Genomic DNA, 25,194 nt, shown 5'->3' on the forward strand with positions numbered 1-25,194 from the left:
GTATAATCTATACTAGTCTATATGTAATCAAACTGAGCAAGTTAATATTTACCTAGAAAAATTTTAAGATATTTTCCTAACATTGATGTCATGTTACCTCAGATCTTTGGAAGATCTACCTTGATTTGGAAGGTCTAACTAACTGAAATGTAGTGGATAGGTATAGGATCTAACCTCCATACCCTATAATCACCAGTATAGGCAAATAGGTAGTCTAATATCCTACCCCAATTTGGCAATATTTCTACTGAAATGGCACATAATTGAATGGAAGGAATGTAAATCAAGGAATGTAAATCAACCCCCTGGGGGGGGGGGTTGGAAGTGTTTAATATATATCTGAGTTCCACAGCTTGCAATCCTTGTACCAGATCCCATCACAATGAAAAGACCCAAGAAAGATGGTTGATATCTTTAAAACATAATGAGACCAATTCAATGTTCTGATATATGAAACAGTCAAGAGCAATTCTCAGATTCCAAGTATTCTTTTTACATCTCTCAATATTCAATTAATAGCCTCTCCTATATGTTTCCTGACTCTGCTTCTCTAATTACACAACAGATTCTTACTAGCTCAGGGATATTTGGAACTAACTTTGAATATTCCTAATATATATCTTGGCCCAGCTTCTACAGTCAGCTGGCTGGGAAGGTATAGCAACATTGTTAAAGGTAACTGAACTTTTTAAGTTGTGCACCAATCTGTCTTGGTGATGCTGAACCAGTGATATTCATGTTTTAGACTTTTAATAATTACATAATTTGTAGGTAATATTAAAACATAATTTTTAACTAGAGTTATTTATCCTCTAGAAATTACCATTCATTTATAGGTGTTTTAAGACAGTTCAAAACAAGCAAGATTTAGAACAGAACACAATTCATAGGACCGATACTCAAAATATCTTGTTGGATTATCATGATCATGAGTCTAGTGATAAAACATAGTTAAAAACTCTTCTACAATCTTTCTGTAGTCTATACCAGAGAATTACTGGTTTTCTCAGATATGAGTGGCTAAAAAATGTCTTTTACACTTTTTGTATATTTTTAATTAAAAGGAAGGCCTTCAGTTAAATTTTGATACTCATTTTTGATCTTCATATATGACTGATTCTTAAAAATTAATAAGATGGCTTTTATTTCCACTTCATAGACGAGAGTATTGAGGCTCCAGAAATCTCCCAGAAGCATAAGGAGACCAGTGGCCAAGGCAGTTGAGGAAACTACTAAAATGCATTTACCACCTTACACTCAGGACTATCCCATTCACGTATGAAGACAGGTTAGAATTTTAAAAGATGATGTTCTACTGACCTTATCTCTTTGCAACATCACTGCCTCCTTGCCAGAGTAATTTGAAGACAGAAAAAAGCAGTTAAGATGTCACAGCTAGAAAAAGGCTACAGTATCCTCTCTCTTGGAGTCCAATTTTAGTTTAAGGAAAAAAAAGTAAAAGGTTTCAAGAAGTTTCTCAAGTCAAGAGGAAAACATTAGGGTTTTACAATCTCACATGGTTTCAAAGGCTTATATAACCTTAGTAGTCATTGAGGCACTAATTCCTAAATTTAGGAAGCTAATTTTATTAAATTTTAATAACTTTGGTATAGCCACTTCTATTAGAAAGATACTTTTCAAACATATTTTATTTTTTTAATTAAGTATGCTAAAAAACCTCAAGAGCAGAAGAAGCCACAAATTCATGTATATCTTATCCTACAAGCAAATAAAATAGTTCCATAAAAACTTAGTGCATACAACCTTCTGAAAAATTTTTAAACACATTTTCCTATTTTACTACACAAAGAGAGTATCATCATAAGTCTTTGAGGATGCTGCTCTTAAGAGCAGTTTAAACTTAGATTTTTCTCTTTCTTACAAGAGAAGATGGAAATTGAAAATCAGTTTTTGTGTCGCACACAGGTGGAAAAAAGGATGGGGTGGAATCAGTGTACCTGAATAACTGTAGGAAGAGTCGCTGAAAGAAAATAAACACACCACTGCTACATACAGAAGATAAAACCAAGTGGGTATGAAAAGAGAAACAAGTTTAACTAAAGGAAGGGGAGTCAGTCCTCAAGGCTTTCAGAATCTACTGGGGCTTTAAAATATTAGAAATAGAAATACTAACCAATAAGACAAGATTTAAATAACATTACCAAACAACAGTATCATAATGTGTAAAGAAAACAAAATGTATTTGCCAAATGTATGGTACTGATGATAATTACGCTAAGACTTACGGGGGAGAATGGGATCACTAAAGGTTGTAGTAGCACGGGAAGAGCACCCCCATTTCCAATTTCTCTCTGTTACCAATTTATTTAAAGAGTAGAGCATCATACCTACCAACTATTGTTGAAATTGTTGAAATGGAATAAAATATAAGTTACTGCAACTATTAATTAATATTACACATTCATGTTTTTTATATATCAATAATATAGAAACAGTTAAAGTCGAATATAAAACAAACATAAATATTTATTTAATGTTTTTCTGCCTAGGAGACATCTAGATATTAAAATCTCTAATATAATTTGATCCCAGTCACTTGCAGTCCATAGAGGCAGACTTTAATAATTAAGAAAAACAGAGAATATCATTGATAAAAGCTCTGCTTTATGTCCTGAAGGGATGGTCTTCTTGGCAACACTCTCTTAGGAAACCATTCTTTATCCATCTTAAAGATGGTGGGGATTGAGAATACTTAAGGAGACTAAGGAAGATGCTAGATTCAAGAAGAAGATAAAGAGCTTTCTCTGTCTTGCAGTAATGACATAGTGATAAGCCATGTACCTAGGTTAGAGTTCCTTGTAAAATGTGGCTATTCTAAAAACAGCCAGCAAAAATAAGACTGAATATGTATATGTGTATACACACACACACACACAGACTTATGTAAATTGTAATGTTAACTAAGTGCTCAAATGTGCTTGCTTCTCCAAAGCCTTTAAATGTACTCACTGAGAAAGCATAGCACACAGGTGAAGAGAGAAGGCTCTGGTGCTTGAGTGCCCATATTTAATTACTGACTTCACTTTATTGGTTTTAAGACTTTAGGCAAATGACTTAAATTCTCTGGGCATCAGCTTTCTCACATGCAAACGCAGAGAATAATTTGTACTTCAGAAATTTATTATAAATTTTTAAATTATATATTCACATTAATAATATGTACTTTTTTAGTTACTTAACAGGCTTTCTTATAATCATTAAAATGCTCTGAAAGTTATATGGTACTTTCTCTAACGTGGAAGGAGTTGCTTAAGAATCACAGCACAATGTTTTACTGCTATTTATAGACAGTAAACAGAATGGATATCTGACAAACATAAATATATGCTTAAAGTCTTCATTTTCTCATGAGTTTTCAAAAGGAAGAGAAATTATTTCTATCTCAGGAGAATCAGAGAAGCCTTCTTTGACAGAGATACTTATGCTAGAGTAGGAGCACAACTGGGATTTTACCATGTGTAGATATGAGTATACCAGAGCTTACTATCAAAAGCAAGTTCTGGATGCATATTTGTTGTTCTCTGTAAGACACACAGCAGCTACCATGGATCATATACATTTTAAGTACCAATAATGTGGAGTGAGAGAATGAATGAAAGGAATGAGGGGAAAAGAAACTTCTACCTAATGCAATCCAAAAACAAGACAAAATAAAAAAAAAGACTACAGATTCATCCAGGGCAGAGACTATAATTCATCTTTGGTTCTCAGTATCTATGCTAGCAGTTGGCCCATATGGAGTTGCTCCTACATGTTTATGGAAAACTCGTTATTCACTGCACTTCTTCAGGAATCAAATCCCTAAAACACATGTCAATCTCATCAGTGATCCGAGGCTATTTATACTGAATCCGTTCTTCTTAGGGCTTTGGTTTGTTGCTCTATGCTAATAGTATGAGGTAAAAAATAATCTCCTCTTAAAAATTAGTTAAATTCTAAGATGACAGGTTGGACTACACAATATACTGTGAAGTTTGTGCTTTTGAAAATGCCTATATCCTTACTAAAAATGTAACTTATCTTTATTATGGATGTATAGCCAAGCATTTATCTAAGGAATGCAAATTGTAAATATGAGAATCTATGTGATAAAAGAGGCTTTTCTTTATTCCTGCTCCACAGATCATCTCCTAGTACCTCCATATTTTCATGCCTATGTTAGGCATATTTCTCCCTTCCTGGTTTTTTGTTTTTTTTTTTTTTTTGGCTGTCAAATGATCCTTTATTAAAATATTTTCCATTGTGGTTCTTAAGTAGCTGGGCATTCTGCAGCACCACTAATGACATCATCTATGATGTCGTGAGGGTGGCTGCCATCAACCTTGCAGCCCACAGGATCTCTTTAATGGTTCCGGAGAGTATTCTGGCTAAAGACTGGTGCTGCATCTGTGGGGCAATGTTGACAATATCATCAAAAGTGATATTTCCACTGTGCTTAATGTTTTTCTGCTTCTGTCTCTTGGCAGTTCCTCGATGGCTTTGAAATTCAGGGCAGAGGCAGAAGGTACCACCTCAATCTGGTCCTTTCTGTTCTAAATGTTCAGTTTCACTGTAATCCTCAGATCCTCCAAATCACCAGTTGCCTTGGCAATGTCATCACTAACCTTTTTTGGAGACAGACCATGGAGCAGATCTTCGGGGCAAGGGCAGACCTGGCACTGACTTTCCCACCAGTGTACCTCAGGTATATGACTTTGACCTCACTGGGAATGGACTTAGGCAGCATGGTAGAGGCAGCTGGTGTCTGATGAAAGCGGATTTGGGATGACAAAAGACAATTGCACATTTCCTTCTTCTGAGCCCAAGGCCAAAAGCACTCCCTTCCTCTTCTCAATTGCTGCCACATGGTAAGGTAGCAATAAAGAACTTCTTACCCTCCATGGAAGGGTAGCACTTTCCTATATACTATCTATGTACAAATATGGTCTTTCCCTAGGTAACTATTTATAATTAATAAAATACCTGTATTTATATGCCATTTTAATTTGAATAAGTTTATATACATGTGAATACATATACCCATAATAAAATCAGTTACATGTTTAGTTAGCAGGTAGCCATTTTCAAAAAATCAAGCCTCACAATACATTTTATAATCCTACCTACCATTTTCAACTTAACTACAAGTTATGTGTATTTTTTCCAACCCAGCATACTGTTGCTCATCACAATTGTGGTTCCCCTCACATTCTAGGCAGCTGTTAGATGATGCTCAATATACTTTTGATCCTTTACAGACCTTAGAGGGAACTGGGTGACAGTACTGACAGTTTTTATTATAGCTTTCCTACTACTCAATAATCTTGTTTCACCTGGACTATATCCCCAGTAGTGTCATAAACTCTTTGATTTATATTGAGGATCTTTCCAGGCTTCTTAGAAAAAAGACATAATTTTTTATAGCATATCCATATGCTGTGCAAATTATCTTCTCAAATTTTGAACCACCTGTTGTATGTTTAACTTAATGTCAATGAAGCCTCTATATGAAGGTAACAAAAAAGTGATATATATTAGTCATAGATGCCCTAAAAGTCAACTTATCAGTAAGTTTCAAAACTGAAAAAGCTGTATATTTTGTGACTTATGTGAAGGCAATTTCAGAAATAACAATAATAGTAATACTAACAGACTGTTATTTGGTTTCTAATAATAAAGACATAAAACAGAAAAAAAAGTCAAAGAGTTTAATCAGCAAATAAAATAGGCTATTTATTATGATACAATTCCTGGATTTACGTGACACATTAACCATGAAAAAATAATATCTGTAAATATGTAAACCTACTTAAGGGCAGTGGGCTAGTATTTTAGATTTAACATTTATACAATGTTATACGGCTTGAGTTCTTTTTTTTGTAATGAGCAAGTATAACATGTAATTTAAAATTTAACATACTTTGACACTGGCAACTAAAATCACAATATCCTGTGTAATTTTAATTTTTTTACTTTGGTCATTTGAATTGACCAAGGAAAAACTAACCAATGATGCTGCCATAGTCTCTTTTCCTTTCCCTGAAAACTCCAAAAGTCTTCTGAAAGATTCAGTCAAGAGTTTTTAAAAAGAGTTTTAACAATGGAATATACTTCTGAGTAGCTGGTGGTTCACAAAAGCTAACAGAACAAAGGGTTAGGTCTCCTCAAATAAACAGTGAGTGAGTGATAGCACAAGTACTGAAGGGACTCATTAAGTTAAGACAACAGTGGAAGAAACTATTTGGCCTTAAAATAATACTATATCATTCACCAATAATAGAATTCAGAAACAAATTTATCCACATGTTAGCTATCTAGGTATTATAGCACAGTAGGAATAATTCAACTTAAAGTTATGAGAAAACCACAATGTTCTAAGTTCTGTGCTGGTGAAGGGGAGGATTTACTGAAGTTTACTTGAAGACGGTTAAAAATAAACTGGACTTACTTCATGTAAAAGAGATTTGTCTAGTTTTTTTTTTTTTCTTTCTAAGTGCAACAGCGACTATATTTCAGGTGCTGAAAGAACAGATTTGGAGAGCAATAGCCAGATCTGGATTTTCTTCCTGTTGGAACTATTCAGTTTCATGAGTGCAACCTACACAATTTATCTAAAAGTTTTCCTCCATAAAAAGGATGTCATTTCCCCCTTTCAAAAAGTAAACACCTGCCTGCACACAATTAATTTAAATTAAATTTAAATTTAAATATTCATTCCTAATTGGAATCTATGTTGATTATCCTAAGTAAAAGAAGAATGTATTCAGCACAATTTTTTTAAAGATCATGACATTCTTCTGCTTACAGGAGAATTTTTCACAAAATGACCTTTAAGCCTTGGCTCCTACCTGATTCATTCCTACAGTTCCAGCTATACCACTTGTCCTACTCTAGAGCCCTCTGATTCTATGAGCACAAGTCATTTTTCAGCCTCTAAGCATTCCAGTATGTTCTCTGCCTCAAAAGCCACACTTGAAGCCTGCTTCAGAATTCAGTTTAGGTGTTTCTCATGGAGCTCCCTGGTTCTTGCCATTCCAATCTCCCAAAATACCCTGTGGGTTCCTTTATCAAAGCAATTATCACATTGGAATGCAACAGCTGGTTCACTTTCCTGATGTCTCTTCTATTTCCTCTTTCAGTGAGAAATGGTTGTGTTCCTTTGTCTTTGCTGTTGGTTTTCTTGGAAATAGATTAATTTGAAACTGGATAAAAAAAGGCAGCCAGAATTTTAGTAATAACTCCAGTTACTGCTGTTAATGTTTGGAAAAAAATATATCTTTTAATAATTTTTCTTCACACTTATGTAAATAATACACACATATAATGGAAAATGTTTATATTTTGTTTAATTTATTGAGTAAATATTTAAAGCTAGTACTATATGCTAGTGCTATGCCATGTTTTAAAAGTATTATCTCATTTAATCTTCATATTCACTCGATGAGGCAGATATAAATATTAACTCACTATATCTTTACAAGAACCTGATGGGATAGGTACTGTTGCAATTCTCACTTTAAAGATAAAGACAATAAGGTACACAATTTCCTTCTCTGTTTTAGGTTTGAAATATTTTATTTCCTATTTCTGTGATCCTGGTGATCATTAAGAAGTTAATAAAAATACCCTAAGGGTCTGTGATTGACAGTTTTCTCTTCTATTTCATTCTAAAATTTTAATAGCATATGATAATGTCAGAGCTTGCCTCACAGTTTGTGAAATCCAGATTCAGGACTCTTATCCAGGTCTGACTTTCTCCAAAGCCCAGCCTGTAGGCATCATCATTTCATTTCTCTAGTAGTTCTCCTTGTAATGATAGCCAGTAGCCCCAGAGAACCTGAGAAAGATTTTCTGATATAACAGATAAAAGCCACGCATGTTATAGCATTATTATGCTATATATTCCATAAATGGTTGCCTTAAAAAACAATCTAACAAAACTCCTCATTTACTTCACAAAGTACTCAGCAATAATACTTGCAGATCCTGATATCTTTACAAAGCATTTTCTTATATGTAAATTACCCATCAAGAAATTAGGAAGATCAGTCTTTCCAACAGAAATACCAGACAGACAAAATAAAAGCAATTAGAAACATTCTATAATATCACAAATAGAAGTCATAACAGATAAAATAAAAACATATTTGACATCTATAATCATGACCAAGCCCAAAATAATTACGTCACTATGCAACATTTGGAACATTATATACTGCAGCAAAAAAAAAGTAAAGGCCAAAATGTCCCCATTAAAGTTGCTGTGCAGACCACTATTACTTCCTATGAGGTTCTCTCTGAAATAACTTAGACATTATTCCAGTCCTTAGGAGTTTACGCCTAAGAGTTGATGCTGACATTGCACATGAAGAATATGCAGAACTTTCAGGAAATTAATGAATATGGGAGAAAAACAGATAAGAATATAAATGCTTAATCTTCTCAATTTAATTCACATCTTAAGGTGGACCAAAATTTCAGGCAATGGCACTGCTTGGTAAAGGAACTAATGTGAAAATGGCCTGATCATTATCAGAACATTCTTACAAAAAATTACTCTAAAAAAATTAGCTTACAAGCTAAAGGACACAAATTCAGAAATAATACCTTGAACATAGTCATCAAAATTAGCTGCCTACAGCTTGATACAATTTAAACTGTAAAAATAGGAAAATAAAAAAGCTAAGGGCAAAAAATATATATTTTTGTAAAAATGGAAAATTCCATTGACTATGCTTCTCATTATAACACTGACAATGCTGTCATAGTATGTTACATGCACCATTAAATTTAAGAAAGCTGAATGAAGAATTCCAGTGAAGGTAATAGAACTTAAATGTGTTCATGGTATGTGGAATCTTAACATATTATTTCCTTCGTTCTTTTGTTCTTTCCTTCCTTCCCTACTTCCTCAATCAACAAATACGTACAGTACATTTGTTATTTGCTAGGTATTTAGGTAGATGGTAAAGATACCAATATGAACAAGACATGGGCTCTGCCTTCAAGAAGCTCACAGTGAAGAAGTCAGACTCATGAATATACATTCTCATGATGCGAAGATATGGTAATGGAGAGGTGAGAGATACACAGACTTGCCCCAAGTTTAGAGGTACCCCCATCTGTTCACTCCTCTAGCTTCAACACCAATATAATGCTAAAAATACAATAAGTGGATTTTTTTTTCTTCAGACTCTGTGTGTGTGTGTGTGTGTGTGTGTGTGTGTGCATGCGTCTGTGTCTCTTATGGGCAGGCCAAGAAATATAGAACTTGAGGAAGATATGTGAAAGACTAGAAGTATTTACTACCATCTACTGAAAGTGGCACAGAGCTCTCTGCCCAACTACTTCTGGATTCACCTCAGTCGCAAACAGATCATCTCTTAACTGATCTCTCTTCTTTTACCCATATACAATCCATTAAGTACTTATCACAAAACACCATAAAAGAAAATGTAGTGTGATGGATTCTGGATTTAAACCCAGCTCTATCCTTATTAGCTTTGTGATGCCAGAACAATTATTTAAATTCTTTGTGCCCCCAACTTCTTCCTATATCTTGCTAATTACAGGCTAGACATCATACCATTATAGGGATGATTTAAAAAAATTCACATATGTAAAACATTTAGTGCCTGCCTTATAAGTGCTTAATAACATAAATCATTGTAAATTGTATGTATGATTACGAACAATGGAGAATACAATGGAATAAATGAGCACTGTTTTTCAGTAGCTACTGGGAAGCACAGTTTTATGGTGAAATTGTAAAATAATAATTACCACGTGGTTCCTGTGAAAATTAAATGAGATAATTGTGAAGAGCACCAACAACAATGTCATGCTCATAGTAGCTGCTCAATAAATGAAAAACATAAATGAAAAATATCTTCCAAGCCAATTCAAGGGAGCTTGTAGAATACAGAAGTGAAGTGGTATAATTTTGAAAAAAGAAAGTATAACCAGGAGAGATCATGAGGAATAAAATATGTGATATAAGTGCTAGTGTATCCATAAGGTTTATAATGAAATTAGCAGTCACACCACAGAGCCAAGCATGTCCACAGATACACAGCATGATGAATTACACTTAGCAATGACTTGGTACTCATTATTTCATTTCTCCAAGTGATCTCTTCTTTACTTCATCAATAACAGTTTTGATGAGACTGCTTCAGTAACCAATTCCACATTTGGGTAGTCAGTGTAGGCAAACCTAATTTGTCAACAATGAAAAGACGTATTAGAACCTAGGATGGTGGGAGTAGTCAGGGAGGCAAATGAATCTCCCTTTGTCAAGGGAAACTCTGTGATAGAGGTATACTTCTTTTTGACTCCTTTATTTCCCACACCTAAAATGGATATTCTTCCAACACATGAATTTCATATGATGAGACACCTAAGTTTTCAACTTTAAGTATACAGAAAGAGAAAGAGAAACTTGTTTAAAAAATAACTTTGGAGAATACATTTTTCTTATGTACCACATTTTCATTCAAGCTGTGAAATGTCCCACCTCTTCCCATCTTGCCATTTTTTTAAGGTGAACTTCTCAGAACAAACCCACTGAGAAGAAATTGGTTTGCAAGCTAGTCAGATATTAATCTATTCTCCCAGCATAGTGGGTGCATAAATCTTTTTTATTGAAGAGGTGCTGTTAAAGTTCTATATATAAGGCGACAGTACAATATTGATTTTGGTAATGCTAATACAAAAGCAGTATTTTTAGTTAAACATACTATCTTCTTTCCATTTTCCTGTCTTTGTTTTTGCTTTTTCCCTTAATACAAAATGCATAATTCCTCACTCATACACCTCATCTGACAAATTCCTGGGTATCCTCCAAGATATAACACAGGTATCATTTCCTCTTGAGAAGCCTTCCTCAATTACCTCCTCACTTCTTAAAGGTTATTAATTTACTTCTTCATATCCCCACATTTTCACATTTTTATATAATTATTTTTTTTAATTAACTGCATCCACAAATAGCTGACAGGTCTCAGGAGGACATTCATTCATTCAACAAATATTGTTTGAGTGCCTGTTAGGTGCAAGGCCAGGGGAAAATAATAGCTACTAAAACAGACACAGATACTTCCTTTCTGTAGCTAGGAGTTAAACAAAAAAACAAACAAACAAACAAACAAACAAACATTTCTCTGCAAACAAAGATGAATTGTGATAGCATAAAGCAATGGGATTAAGGGATCCTGGAAGTTCTTCCTGCCATCTCGAGGATGAGTAGAAATCAACTAGATTGAGAAGAGAAAAGGAGGAGGCAGAGGAAACAGATGTGCAAATGCCATGAGATGGCAGGAAGCTCAGCAGGTTGGAGGGTTTGAAGGAAGATCCTGGTGTCTGGAGCAGGAGAGTGAGGGGGAGGGTGTCTGACAAGGGCAGAGAGACTGCTGATTTAGTCCGGTACTTCCAGCAGCTAGCCATACCAGCTGCTCAACAAATGTCAGCTGAATAAATAAATGAGTAATAATAATAATAAAAAGAGGACTATGCACAAGCTTGAATTTTGAGGGTTTGTATTATTCTTACCTTGGGAAAATTAAAATTTTTACAAGGTAATTTACTTCCCATTACTACAAACAAATATTTTTGCCTTGTTAAGACTTTCCTCTTTTCATATATTTAAAAGTAATTTAGAGAGCTATAATTCAGTACTAAATACAGTATATAAAGTATTTATGATCAGCTAATTTGAAAAACAAGCATATTACATACATCTGCTTCCAAAAGAAATATTTGTAGTATTTTCAAAGTTTCACTGTGGATTCCAAAGGGATAAAATTCTGTAATCTCTTTAGGGGGAAAAAATGATCATCATTTTCCACATACCCTTATCAAATGAAGGAAGTTTGGACCTCAACATTTTGTTGTCTGCATTACTAAATTCCCATAATGCACACTGCCCAAGTAAAAGGAACACCTGCCCCTGATTATATCATTTATAGACATCTCCCATCACACAGTGATTCAGTCATGAAGCAAATATACTTAAAAATAAACTCTCAGAGGAAAACACATTCAAGAATCTAATTCATAACTGCCTTTCTACATTGAAAAAGCACTGAGCAAAGGGTGCTTTCTGGGTCCTATTCTGTTACTGACAAATTATACAACTCTGATCAAAGCATTAACCTGATTTAGTCTCAGTTTTCTTATCTTTCAGGAATGGGTATGCAATTAGGTGCCTTCTAGTACAAAAAGACCATGATCTGATGTTCTCTTAATATGTTTCTCAAATGTTAAGATATTATGACAGCAAAAATCTTTCAAAAAACAATAACAAGGACCACTTTCAGTTTTCAGTTGGGGGGAAGTTCGATAAAGAATCACCAAAATTTGGGGGCACCTGGGTGGCTCAGTCGGTTAAGCATTCGACTTTAGCTCAAGTCATGATCTCGCGGCTTGTGGGTTAAAGCCCATGGCTTTGGGCTCTGTGCAGACAGGTCAGAGCCTAGAGCCGGCTTCAGAATCTGTGTCTTCTTCTCTCTCTGCTCCTTCCCTCCTGGTGCTCTGTCTCTCTCTCTCTCTCTCCCCGTCTCTCAAAAATGAATAAACATTAAAATTTTTTTTAAAGAAGAATCACCAAAATTTTAAACTCTGAACATTTTCTTTTGAATGAGAAAAAATATTTCAACAAATGGAACATAGTTTGAAACTTACAGTGATACCTCTCCTAAAATTTCATTAGCAGTGTGGAAATTGTTACTTTAAAAGGAAAATGAAGAATTTGAAAAAAATCCAATCCACAGCAATAAAAATGGTAAAGTATCTGACAACTGTGTTCGGGTCCAAAATGTTCAGCTACATTAAGTGATGAGGATCACTTTTCTCCACTCTGTATTTCTTGGCAGTCTGACTTAATTTTGGATTAAGTCCTTAAAAAAGCTATTTAATTCCATTTTTAGGTGTAAGGAACTGATCTCCTCTACCTATACTACAATAAGAAATTTCTATTTATTTCTATCTACATCATGACATTTTAGCACCCAGCAAAGGAAACATCAAGCTCCTTTTCTAGAAAGTGTACCACAAAATAATCAAAAGAATACTGAGTGGGCCAGGAAATAGGGATTTATATCCTGTCACTGCCACTAGGAGGTTATGGGGATTGGATAAGCCATCTAATCTTTCTTTGTCTAACTTTTTCCATTTGCGAAATGAGATAATACTTATTTTAGAATCATTAGAAATACATAAAGTGTTGAAACACAAGTAGCTATTCAAAACACACTTATTCACTTGTACATTCTGTCTGCTAGTGTCCATACCTACCCCACAAATGTGTAGCATGCCTCCCTGGAGCTAAGCCTTATGGATTATGTTATGTTTACTTACTACCCTACCTATAAACCAGCATTACTAAATCCCACAGACACAAACCTTTCCTAAGGACCTAAAATTCCAAAGTATATGCTGACTACTCATTAGGTAAGATTTTTTATTCCTTGTCCTGCCTCTCCATGTTTCTAATCTATGCTTCTTAAAATTGCTACAATCCTGGCTTTTGAATCTTCAATGCCCATTTGGCCTCTAATGTTATACTTATTAACTCTTAAGTAATATAACAAATTTATCCATATGGCTTCTTCTTAACCTTATAACTGTCTGATATTTTCTTTCCCTCTAGCCATCAAGTAATGTCAGAGTAGAAATTTGCATTTATCCACACTAACCTTGGTATATTTAGAAGAAAAGTAATGAATTATGTTTTTAATACTATGTAGAAACCACTACATACTGATTTTTTTTTAATTTTTTTTAACGTTTATTTATTTTTGAGACAGAGAGAGACAGAGCATGAACAGGGGAGGGTCAGAGAGAGAGGGAGACACAGAATCCGAAACAGGCTCCAGGCTCTGAGCTGTCAGCACAGAGCCCGACGCGGGGCTCAAACTCACGGACCGCGAGATCACGACCTGAGCCAAAGTCGGCCGCTCAACCGACTGAGCCACCCAGGCGCCCCCATACTGATTTTTAAAAATGTTCTGTTTTAGATTAATACTTGTAACACACAAAATCTTATACTGTCTTGCCACCTTCCACAATCTTTTGCATATATAAATTGGTGGTAAGCTCATAATGCTAAACTGAGATGATATTAAGAAAAGAAATGACTGGGGCACCTGGGTGGCTCAGTTAAGCGTCCAACTTCAGCTCAGGTCATGATCTCACGGCTCGTGAGTTCGAGCCCTGTGCTGGGCTCTGTGCTGACAGCTCAGAGCCTGGAGCCTGCTTCAGATTCTGTGTCTCCCTCATTCTCTGCCCCTCCCCTGCTCGCATTCTCTTTCAAAAATGAATAAACGTTAAAAAAAATTAATATGAAATTTATTGTCAAATTGGTTTCCATACAACACCCAGTGCTCATCCCAACAGGTGACCTCCTCAATACCCATCACCCTCCCTCCTCTCCCTCCCACCACCCATCAACCCTCAGTTTGTTCTCAGTTTTTAAGAGTCTCTTACGCTTTGGCTCTCTCCCTCTCTAACCTCTTTTTTTACCCCTCCCCCATGGTCTTCTGTTAAGTTTCTCAGGATCCACATAAGAGTGAAAACATATGGTATCTGTCTTTCTCTGTATGACATTTCACATAGCGTAACACTCTCCAGTTCCATCCACATTGCTACAAAAAGCCATATTTCATTCTTTATCATTGCCACATAGCATTCCATTGTGTATATAAACCACAATTTCTTTATCCATTTGTCAGTTGATGGACATTTAGGCTCTTTCCATAATTTGGCTATTGTTGAGAGTGCTGCTATAAACATTGGGGTACAAGTGCCCCTATGCATCAGTACTCCTGTATCCCATGGGTAAATTCCTAGCAGTGCTATAGCTGGGTCATAGGGTAGGTCTATTTTTAATTTTTTGAGGAACCTCCACACTGTTTTCCAGAATGGCTGCACCAGTTTGCATTCCCACCAACAGTGCAAGAGGGTTCCTGTTTCTCCACATCCTTGCCAGCATCTATGGCCTCCTGATTTGTTCATTTTAGCCACTTGGACTGGTGTGAGTTGATATCTGAGTGTGGTTTTGATTTGTATTTCCCTGATGAGGAGTGACGTTGAGCATCTTTTCATGTGCCTGTTGGCCATCTGGATGTCTTCTTTAGAGAAGTGTCTATTCATGTTTTCTGCCCATTTCTTCACGGGGTTATTTGTTTTTCGGGTGTGGAGTTTGGTGCGCTCTTTATAGATTTTGGATACTAGCCCTTTGTCTGATATGTCATTTGCAAATATCTTTTCCCATTCCATCAGTTGCCTTTTAGTTTTGTTGATTGTTTCCTTTGTAGTTGCCTTTTAGTTTTGTTGATTGTTTCCTTTGTAGTGCAGAAGATTTTTATCTTCATGAGGTCCCAATAGTTCATTTTTGCTTTTAATTCCCTTGCCTTTGGGGATGTGTTAAGTAACAAATTGCTGCAGCTGAGGTCAAAGAGGTTTTTCCTGCTTTCTCCTCTAGGGTTTTGATGGTTTCCTGTCTCACATTCAGGTCCTTTATCCATTTGGAGTTTGTTTTTGTGAATGGTGTAAGAAAGTGGTCTAGTTTCATCCTTCTGCATGTTGCTCTGCACTTCTCCAACACCATTTGTTAAAGAGACTGTCTTTTATCCATTGGATATTCTTTCCTGCTTTGTCAAAGATTAGTTAGCCATACTTTTGTAGGTCTAGTTCTGGGGTTTCTATTCTATTCCATTGGTCTATGTGTCTGTTTTTGTGCCAATACCATGCTGTCTTGATGATGACAGCTTTGTAGTAGAGTCTAAAGTCTGGGATTGTGACGCCTCCCGCTTTGGTCTTCTTCTTCAAAATTACTTTGGCTATTCGGGGCCTTTTGTGTTTCCATATGAATTTTAGAATTGCTTGTTCTAGCTTCGAGAATAATGCTGGTGCAATTTTGATTGGGATTGCATTGACTGTGTAGATAGCTTTGGGTAGTATTGACATTTTAACAATATTTATTCTTCCAATCCATGAGCAGGGAATGTCTTCCCATTTCTTTATATCTTCTTCAATTTCCTTCATTAGCTTTTTATAGTTTTCAGCATACAGATCTTTTACATCTTTGGTTAGGTTTATTCCTAGGTATTTTATGCTTCTTGGTGCAATTGTGAATGGGATCACTTTCTTTATTTGTCTTTCTGTTGCTTCATTATTAGTGTATAAGAATGCAAGTGATTTCTGTACATTAAAAAAATTTTCTTAAAAGAAATGACTAATTCATTTGTTTTAGTAGTAACAATGTGTTTATTTATCAGGGATTTTCTAAGTAACTACCATGTGACAAAAACCATACTAAACACCAAGATTTCATAGATGAACAGAATGTTACCTATAATTTCACACAATTACCATATTGTTGGGCATCAGATATTTAAACACCCAACTATTGGGTGTATACAATATGATAAAAAAAATGTACAAAATGCTTCACAAGCATAAAGGAAGGAATAACTTCATATTGGGGAGAATCAAGGCAATTAAGTATTTCATGAAAAATGGCTTTTGAATCAGGTCTTAAAGAATAATGACTTTGACAGAATGCAAGTGTGTATTCAGGTGGAAGGCATGGAACCAAAGGCATGGAACAAAAAGTATCTGATATGGGGCACCTGGGTGGCTCAGGTGGTTGAGTGTCCAACTCTTGATTTCATCTCAGGTCATGATCCTAGGGTCATGAGATCAAGCCCCACATCGGGGTCCAGACTGAGCATGGAGCCTGCTTAAGATTCTCTTTCCCTTGCCCCCCTCCCCCCTGCCCTTTTCCCCTATTCTCTCTCTCTTTCTCCCAAGAAGAAAAATTAAAAAAATAAATTTCATGATGTATTCAGATATATTCATGGAATATCTCAAGTCTTCAGAAGAGTTAGAGTAACAGGTACCTGACAGACAGTAGCTGGAAGAAAAGTGGGGTGGGGGGGAGGCATAGAAATCTAGTCTGAATTAAAAGTAACTTTAACTACTCCTTTAAGAATTTTTAATAAAATGATATTGTAAAATTTTGATTGGAAGCTCATCTTCATTTTTAAAACATATAGCTATATTACATACACACACACCCATATTACACACACACACACATGCACACACACACACACACACACACATACACACATAACTGAGATAGCTCAGTGGATAAGAAAAGAAATAAAAACACAGTATCAAGCAGAACTGAAGCAACAGGCCTGATGGTCTCCAGGTTCCAAAGAAAGCATACATAGTCTAGAATGAACTATTTTGGTGTAATTGAGACCAAGTGTCCCACCTTAAATAGGGGGCTGGAATAAGACTCCCTGCTTAAAATCATGGGCTGGATGGATGGCACTGCATTTCACATGGAAGGGGCTAGGAAAACATTAATGTGCTAACTTATAGAGACTTATATAAAGCTCTATGACAAAGAGAATCAAGAGGAAGACAACACATGTTTGAATCTAAGACATGGGTCAAGCCATCCCTCATGGTGATTCCCACAGATACATCAACACAATATTACTATGAGATTACTCCAAGATCCACTGATCTAAGACATTATTCTAGATCAAGCACATTGAGATCTATATTGAGGCAACCATGGAGTTGCTAGATGAGACAGGGAGAGGTCATCAAGAGAAAAGCAAATGAAGACAACAATCACTCAAGATGCACAAATACATAAAATTTCTAAAAACAGACAAAGAAAAAGTCACATTAAGACCTCTAGTAATTAGAACTGAATTTATTACAAAGTGAAAACAATAATCTGAAAAATTTCCTTAAGGCTACTATGTTTATAAACTTATAATGAGATAAAATAAAATAAAATAAAATAATAAAAAAAGAGTGGATACCATCACTTAAAAAGAAAATAAAAACGTATGAATCAAATAGAAGTAAAAATAAAAGAAAAATGAGAATATAATAAAAGAACCAAATAGAAATTTTGGAAATATAAAATTTTGTCTTTGAAATGAAAATGTCATTGATTCTAGACAGGATAGACAGGCGTAGATTCTAGACAGGATGTACTGAAAAGAAATTTAGTAAATTATAACACAGCACTGGGAATTCATATAAAATGCAGCACAGAGTGACAGAGACTAAAACATTTATGTTCTTGGATAAGGACTTTACACATCATTGTATAATGGATAATGGTGTGTCATCCAAGGTTACTATCCAGGTGATTCTTTAGAAACTCAATTCCGGTGGCAGTATAAAGAATGAACAACAAGTTATTTTCATATTCCTGCCAAGGAATGATGAGGTTATGAACAAATAAGTAATAGAAGGAATGGAGAAATCCATTTTTCCCTAGCTCTTCTCTGACTTCATTACTTTTCATATTTTCAATATCATAGGTTCAAAACAAAACTTCTTTAGTTTTTTCTCTGAATTGTCTCTCCTCAGATTCTTTCTCCATATTTATACCTATCTACAACCTTTCCTTCCAATCTACCTAATAGAGAGCCTCGTTATTATTTATTCCCCAGAGTATTACCCCTTTTCAAAATGAGTGTATATCCCCATTTGTTTTAAGCATGACTGTTATACTATCTTTTAATAACTGTCAAATCAAGCACAGACTCCTGAAATATAATAACAGCAATAGTACTATCTTAAAGATCAAATGGATCTGGATTCAAATCCTGTCTCTTCTACTTACTATGTGATGTATGAGCCTCACTTTCCTAATCTGTAAGAATGAAAAGAGTTATGTAAGGACTAAAGGACATCAGATATCCAGAGTCTAGCAGAGTGTCTTGTAATAGAGTAAGTGCTCAATAAATGTTATTTCCTCATCTACGTTAACAACTCCCAGCAAAATGGTCATTCTCTAACTTTCCTAACCAAGAAAGAAAAGGCCAGTTCTTTCATTGTGCCTTACCTTTGTCTGTTTCTATATTTGGTTAGATTAGTTTATTTGCAAAACTGTCTCTCTTAGTCTGTAAAATCCTTTCAGAGAAGTGCTCACTTTTCTTCATTTCTATATCACTCTATATCCAGCACAGTGCCCAACTAGTAGTAGAGGGTTAATGAATGTTAGGTGAACAAACAGTCTAATTTATCTTCTACTCACTGCCCCTAAATGCAACCATTGCTTCTTCATCCTATGTAATTTGGACTTCTCAAAGAATATCTATATTTATTTTCCTCTTTTGTTCTTCTATCATTCCCTTCAGGTTTCTTCTTTCTGGCAAAAACACATCCAATCTACTTCTTCCACTGGTATTCTTCATTACCTTATTCAGAGCTAACCTATCCCTTCTCTGAACTCAATCAAAAGAAGAAAGAGGAAGGCACTTTGCCATGATATCCAATAATATATTCCTTTCCCTAGCCTAGTTTCTCACATAGAGTAAGAGCTCAGGTTTGCTGAACAGACTTGAATAATCTTGCCTATTAAGGTTTCTGCATAGTAGTAGGAAGTGCATATTTTATTATGATTTATTAATTTGGTTATGCTTATTTATTCCAGGGAACTTGGAATGAGAACTTTCAAATCCAAATAGCATATTAAGATTCTCAATATTCATCCAAATATCTATTATGAATCTTATTTTTTCCTGGAAATAAAGATTCATACCAGCTTAATTAGCATGCATTTTTCATGTGTGAAAACATCCTCAACAATTTTACTTTTTTCCAGTCAGTTTATAATTGTACTAATACGTATTACATATTTCATCAATTTACAATGAACACAAAGTAAGATATAATCATTATGTTAAAAAATACAAGGAGAACACTGCTGACAATCTTTTCAGGTAAGGTGGAAAGCATGAGAAAAGGGTGGAGGAAGGAGAATAGGAAACTGGAAGGAAGAGGTCATAAAACTGATGAGAAAAAAAGAAACAAAAAGAACAGAATAATAAAAAAGAAAAAAAGGTGAATATAAAATAAAAAGTAACAGTGAACCAAGAAAGAAGAGTACAGAAAGAAGGAAGAGAAAAACAAAGATGAGAAAATTAGAGAATAGAGAAAGGGAAAATAAAATCTTACATGCATAGGGTATATATTTTACACTAAGATATATAAAAAATCTAGCATCACATGAAACCAAGAGCTGATTCTTTGCAAAGATAAACAAAATTGATAAACTCTGAGCCAGATTCATCATGAAAAACTCAATGAATAAAATAAATAAAATCAGAAACAAAAAGGAAGTAACAACACCACAGAAGTACAAAGGATTGTAAGAGAGTATTACTAAAAAATATATGCCACAAAATTGAGCAACCTAGAGGAAATAAATGCATTTCTAAAAAAACATACAATCTTCCAAAACTGAATCAGGAAGAAACAGAAAATCTTAACAGACTGATTACAGGTAACAAAAATGAATCTGTAATCAAAAACTACCAAAAACTAAAACTGTAGGACCAGATGGACTCACAGGTGATTTTACAAACTTTTAAAGAAAACTACTCCAAAAAATAGAAGAGGGAGAAAAGATTCCAGAAACATTGTACTAGGCCAGCATTACCCTGATACCAAAACAAAACACACACTGAAAAAAGAAAGCTATAGGTCAATATCCTTATGAACATAGACTCAAAAACCCTCAACAAAATACTAGCAAATCACATTCAACAATACAGTAAAAGGATCATTTACCATGATCAAGTCAGATTTATTCCAGGGATGCAAGGATGGTCCAATATTTGCAAATCAACATGATACAACATATCAACAAAACAAAGGATGAAAATCATATGGCCATCTAAATAGATACAGAAAAAGCATTTGACAGAATTTAACATTTGTTCATGATAACAACTCTCAACAAACTGGGTTGAAAGAAAATATACCTCAACATAAGGGCCATATATGAAAAACCACAGCTAACGTCATATTCAATGATGAAAAACATAGCTTTTCCTCTAAGATTAGGATAAGACAGGGATGTCCACTGTCACCACTTTTATTCAACATAATACTGGAAGTCCGAGGCATTGCAACCAGACAAAAAAAAAAAAAAAAAAAAAAAAAAAAAGAAAGAAGAGGAATCCATATTGGTAAAAAATAAGTTAAACTGTCACTATTTGCAAACAACATGATATTATAAATAGATAACCCTAATGACTCCATAAAAAACCTGCCAGAAGTATTAAATGAATTCAATAAAGTTGCAGGATACAAAATTAATACCCAGAAATTGGTAGTTTCTATACACTAATAATGAAGTAGCAGAACAAGAAATTATGAAAACAATCCCATTTGTGCACCAAAAAGAATAAAATACCTAGGAATAAACTGAACCAGGAGGGTGAAAGATCTCTACTCTGAAAACTGTGAAACACCAATAAAACAAACTGAAGACAACAGAAACAAATGGAAAGCTATTCCATGCTCATGGATTAGAAGAATTAATATTGTTAAAATGCCCATACTACCCAAAGCAATCTACAAAGTCAATGCAATCTTTATCAAAACAGCAACAGCATTTTTCACAGGACTAGAACAAGTAATCCTAAAATTTGTGTGGAACCACAAAAGACCCCAAATAGCTAAAGCAATCCTAGAAAGAAAAAGCTGGAGGTATCACAGTTCTAGATTTCAAGATATCTTATAAAGCTGTAATAACTGGGTGAGACAAAACTAGACAAAGAGATCTAGTTGGAAAAAAATAAAGAGTCCAGAAAACAAACAAACAAACAAAACCCTCATGCTTATATTAATTGACCAATTAATATATGACAAAGGAGGCAAGAATATACGATGGGAAAACGACTGGCTCTTTAATAAATGGGGTTGGGAAGACTGGACAGCTACATGCAAAAGAATGAAATGGGACTACTTTTTAACACCATACACAAAATAAACTCAAAAAGGATTAAAGACCTAATTGTGACACCTAAAACCATAAAAAAATCCTAGAAGAGAGCACAGGCAGTAATTTCTTTGACATTGGCCATTGTAACATTTTTCTAGGTCTGACTCCAAAGGCAAAGGAAACAAAGGCAAACTAAAATCTTGGGACTGGATCAAAATAAAAAAGGTTTTCACAGCAAAGAAAATGATCAATAAAACAAAAAGGCAACCTAGTGAATGGGAGAAGATATTTGCAAATCATATACCTTATAAGGGTGTTTTTGTTTGTTTGTTTTTGTTTTTAATATTAACTAGGCTCCATGCCCAATGTGGGGCTTAAAACCCATGGCCATGAGACTAAGAGTTGCATGCTCTACTGACTAAGCCAGTCAGGCATTCCTTCATAAGGGGTTACTATCCAAAATATATAAAGAACTTTTACAACTCAGCAACAACAACAAAAAAACCCCACAAATAATCTGATTAAACTCTAGGCAGAGGACTTGAATAGAAATTTTTCCGAAGAAGAAATACAGATAACCATCGGACACATGATAGGATGCTCAACATCACTGATCATCAGGGAAATGCATATCAAAACCACAATGAGATATCACCTCACATAAGTTAAAATGGCTAAAATAAAAGAGACAAGAAATAACAAGTGTTGGTGAGGATGCAAAGAAAAAGGAACCCTTGTGCACTGCTGGTAGGAATGCAAACTAGTACAGCCACCATGGAAAACAGGATGGAGTTTCCTCGAAAAATTAAAAACAAATACCATATGATCCAATAATTCCACTATTGGGTATTTACCCAGGGAAAACAAAACACTAAGTTGAAAAGATATATGCACCCCTATGTTTACTGCAGCATTATTTACAATAGCCAATACAGGGAAGCAACCTAAGTGTCAATCAATAGATAAACTGAATTTTCAAAATGAGATGTATAAACACACACACATGGAAATATTACACATCCATAAAAGAGGATGAGATGGCATGCCACTTGAGAGAACATGCATGGACCTAGAGGGTATTAACACTAATTTAAATAATAGAGACTGAGAAAGACAAATATCATATGATTCCACTCATAAATGGAATCTAAAAAAAATGAATAAACAAACAAAAGCCAGATTCAGAACTATACATAAAGAGAACAAAATGATGGATGCCAGAGGAAGAAGGGTGGGGATTGAGAAAAATGGGTAAAGGGGAGAGAAAGATACAAGCCTCCAGTTATGGAGTGAGGAAACCATGGGAATAAAAAGCAAAGCATAAGGAATACAGTCAATGATACTGGAATAGCGATGTAAGAGACAGTAGCTACACTTGTGGTGAACATAGTGTAATTTATAAACTTTCAAATCACTAAGTTGTACACCTGAAACTAACATGACATTGTATATCAACTATACTTGAAAGAAAAAGAAAGAAAGAAAGAAAGAAAGAAAGAAAGAAAGAAAGAAAGAAAGAAAGAAAGAAAAATGGAAAGAGAAAAAGAAAAGAGAAATAAAAGAAAAAAGAAAAGAAAAAAGAAAAGAAAAAGAAAGAAATCCTGTTTTCCTAAGAATAACTACTTATACTACTTTACTTTGACCTACAATGCTGGCTTATGAATGTCTTCTCATATTTTATGTGTAAGATTTATTTCACAGATTTATTATACAGTGTCTATTCTTATAGCCTAAATTTTTTTTAAAATTTTTTTAATGTTTATTTATTTTTGAAGGAGAGAGTGACAGAGTGTTAGTGGGGGAGCAGAGACAGAGGGAGACACAGAATCTGAAGCAGCCTAAAAAATTTTTCAAAGCAGTATTAATTCTATTCATTATAGCTCACATTTTTGCACAGTGCCCAACAGTTTATTCATTCAACAAACAGTTGTTGAATGAATGAATGAATGAATGAATGAATGAATGAAAAAATGAAAAATCAATGAGATATCATGACTTAATTATACCTTTAATTTCTATGTGAACTAACTTTCTCACATGTTTGACAATTTTGTATCTACTACTTCCCTTTAATCTACTACCACTACCAAGCTAATCTTTACACATTCATTTTATAATGATATTCCCCTGTCCAAAAATATTACAAGGAGTCATCCTTTCTAAAGTTTAAAAGTTTAAATGTTTTAAGCTTCCTTCCATTCAGTCATAGATTTAAATGTTCTCTAACACTTAACTTTCACTCTGATGAGATCCTTTGCTTTTTTTTTTTTCACCGTCATTAAACTTGGTGTGGGTGTTCTTTATAGAGTTTGCGAAAAGAAAATGATTTCTCAGTTTACGTTTCATTGCTTGAGTATTTAATATATGCCAGCAAAATGTTTTCAGAAACTTGTGTTTAATACATTTCCATGGACTATGGCTACAGACAGGCCATTGGACCACTTCAGGGCCACTATAATCATGGCCCATTACACTAAGGCAGGACATCTGAGTGATTTAGGTGCAAGCCCAGGGGACACAGAACCAGCTGTGGAGGACAAGCAGCTGTAGCAGCCAATATCATGTATTTGCCTGAAGAATTCCAAATTCCATCTCTATTCAACATCTCACACCTCTCAGGTGGGCTTGGGGCATGAACAGAAGTTGGAGAGCCTGATCCTTGGGGAAGTATTGACAACTGGTGAGAAAACTGGATGCAAGTAATTAACATATGTTCTAAACCAATGAGCTAATTGTCCTGGAAAAAATGGTGACCTGTGTTATGTAGCAGCAAATGTAAAACAGTTTTTTACAGTAAATGTAAAACAAAATAATATACTAATGAATTTATGGACCTTGACAAGATAGTTTTTCAGGTGATACATTCAGAATGTCTGTTGGTTTTACTACATATGGTCAGGTATATTGATAGGGAGAGAGTCAAAAAAAGCCCTTATCCATTTGGCAAGCTTAGAAAGTATAGAGAGAAGGCAAGGAAAGCTAAGTTGGAAAACAAAAATTGTTTCTCATCACTAGTCTTCCCAGTTGGCAAAAGATTTTCAAAGTAATATGATATACTATAATTAATATATCAAAAACTATAATCAAATCAAGCCTGTGGCTGTAAGACCTTTTGCTGAGAGCTCTAAAAGAATTAAGTGGTGTCCAGTGGAGGAAGAAAAGAGGAGGATTGGAGCTTCTGAAAATCTTTAAGGTGTGGTCTCAAGGATGTCAAATCCAAACATAGCAGTGGCCAAATATTTAAAGAGAAACATTTCTCAAAAACAACTGTGATTTGGCTTTTGTAGCAGATTAGGCTATATCCAGACAGAGAAAGCCCACAAAGTTTTACGTAAGTTTCATAGGCAAAAGAGCCACCAACCTGTAACAAAAGTGGCTTAAATTGTTCAAACTGAAAAGCATCCTCTGGGCCTCTCACT

At 34.8% G+C, this 25,194-nt stretch overlaps 1 protein-coding gene and 1 pseudogene across 6 annotated transcripts in view; both read right to left on the bottom strand.

Moving 5' to 3' along the window:
- Nucleotides 1-25,194, bottom strand: part of DPYD (dihydropyrimidine dehydrogenase) — an 851,480-nt gene that overhangs the window by 656,389 nt on the left and 169,897 nt on the right. The window lies entirely within an intron of this gene.
- Nucleotides 3,212-4,951, bottom strand: LOC107180670 (annotated as a pseudogene).

This window comes from Panthera tigris, chromosome C1 (genome assembly GCF_018350195.1).
Source record: "Panthera tigris isolate Pti1 chromosome C1, P.tigris_Pti1_mat1.1, whole genome shotgun sequence".
Taxonomy (NCBI): Eukaryota; Metazoa; Chordata; class Mammalia; order Carnivora; family Felidae; genus Panthera; species Panthera tigris.